This window comes from Nannospalax galili, unplaced genomic scaffold (genome assembly GCF_000622305.1).
Source record: "Nannospalax galili isolate Female #2095 unplaced genomic scaffold, S.galili_v1.0 scaffold1283, whole genome shotgun sequence".
Classification (NCBI taxonomy): Eukaryota; Metazoa; Chordata; class Mammalia; order Rodentia; family Spalacidae; genus Nannospalax; species Nannospalax galili.
The window spans coordinates 185894-188108 of NW_008349841.1; the positions used below are offsets into that span (position 1 = coordinate 185894).

Genomic DNA, 2215 nt, shown 5'->3' on the forward strand with positions numbered 1-2215 from the left:
GCAGCTAACAACTGTCTGTAACTCCAGTTCCAGGGGATCCGACAGCCTCTTCTGTCCTCCACAGGCACTGCATGTCATGCGTGCACTTACCAACATGCATATACATAAAATAAAAATAATAAATAAAATATTTAAAAAGAAAGAAAAGAAGTGGGACCAGCTGACTGTGGTGTTGCATATTTGTAATCCCAATACCGAGGAAGCTGAGGCAGGAGGATTGCCAGAAGTTTGAGAGCAACCTGGGCTACAAAGCTAGACCATGTCTCTGAAAACCAGAAAAAAAAAAAAAAAGAAGTGAGCCTAATGGGCAAACGTCAAGTCACTGGGGACACATCCTTGTTTGGACCCTGATCTCTTCCTTTTTCTCGCTCTCTGTTTTCCAGCTGCCACAAGACGGATAGCTTTATTCTGCTAAGTGCTCCCACCATGATGTACTGCACTGCTACAAACCCAAAGCAACTAGGCCAAGTGATTGAGGACTGAAACCTCTGAAATTGTGAGTCAGAACAAATCTTTCCTCTTTTTCTAAAAAAATTATTTAGTAACCACATAATTAGAAGAAGCATTTCATGACAACAGCATTGACATACTCAATAACTATTTCCAGAGCTAAGATGCATCTGTTTCAAGACTGGCTGTACATTTTTAGGTTTATAGTTGAATTAATACAGTTATACACTATTGTACTCAGTATAAACCCTGTAAGACATAAAATTATAAAATTAAATGAGGTTTTAACCTTTAAAAAAGATATCCATTATCTCCATTAGTAAAGTATAGCTTCACACAGAAAAGTTCATTTTTAATGCAATTGACGCTAAGGTGTTTGCACATGTGTTTCTAATCTCTATATATCTGATTATTACTAGTCAGAGTCCGTTACTTTCTGAGCTCCTTGGCATCTGAGCATGGATATAAAGTCATCAAGTAGATTTCAGTGGTAATGTTTTTCACATCTACTAATTCCTAAAAAAAGTTCACGGGTCAGCCAATCTGGGGTATACAGCAGTGAATAGGAGACCTAGTCTCAAGGTAGAAGGCAAGGGCCAATGCCTGAGGCTGTCCTCTGATTTTCATGTGTGCGCCATGGCACAGGACACCTGCACACACACATACACACACACACACACACACACACACACACACACACACACACACACGCCACACATAAGTACAACAGAGGAAGTACGTGATACAGATATAATTTTTAATGTGTTGTATCGCTGGGTGCCTATCAGAGGAAGAAGCCTCTATGAAGTAGATTTGAAATAACAGGCAGTTTAATCAGATAGGTATACAGCATTCATCTCCGTCCCCAGCAATATGACTGCAAGGTAATGAATGAAAGGAAAAAGTTATTCTTCATGTGTCTCCCAGTGACAGAGTGAAACCAGCTGGGATTTAGGGGTCGGGAGACTTGAACAGGACTTGCCTCAGGTCCCATCCTCATGAGTAGTAGGTAAACCATTAAACCATTAAAGTCATGGAAGGAAACAAAGTAAAGGTAATTCAGCTTTTTTCTCTCGTTATGTTACCCTTGGCTTGCCTAGAGCTTACTTTGTAGACCAGTCTGGCTTTGAATCCTCAGAGACCCGCCTGCCTCTGCCTCCCAAGTGCTGGGACTTTCCATTTCATTCTAAAATATAGTTTCTTTTTTAAATTTTTTAAAAAATTTTATGTGTATGAGTGTATTGCTTGCATGTATGTGAGTGCACCTGTGTCGTGCAATGCTGCAGAGGTCAGAAGAGGGCTTCAGATTCCCCTGGAAATGGAGTTAAGGGTGGTCCATGGCCGCCATGTGGGTGCTGGGAATCGAACCCGGGTCCTCTGCAAGATCAGTCAGTGCTCCTAACTGCCGAGCCATCTCTCCAGCCCCAAAATATACTGTTTCTTACAGAAAGACTCATTGTTTTTGCTACTAACACTGAGCTGTTGGTGCATGCATCTCTAATCTGTATGTATCTGATTATTACTAGTCATAATCCTTTGCACTCAGATCCTTGGCACCTGTGTATGTCTATAAAGTCATCGGGTAGATTTCAATGGTAATGTTCATCACCTCTATTAGTTAACATGACATAAACTTTTATGCTTCCTCCTCAAATATAATACATTTTTAAAAATTTTTTTTTTTTTTTTTTTTTTTTTAAAAAAAAAAAAAAAAAAAAAAAAAAAAAGAGGACGATAAATCTTTCACTGTGATATATCAAAATAA

General features: G+C 39.3%; 1 long non-coding RNA gene across 1 annotated transcript in view; it reads left to right on the forward strand.

The window, feature by feature from the left end:
* Positions 1–483, forward strand: part of LOC115072689 — a 10690-nt gene extending 10207 nt beyond the window's left edge. The window contains exon 3 of the long non-coding RNA XR_003851719.1: positions 384–483. This is a non-coding gene — a long non-coding RNA (uncharacterized LOC115072689). The remainder of the gene's footprint in view (positions 1–383) is intronic.
* The last annotated feature ends 1732 nt before the right edge of the window (positions 484–2215 follow it).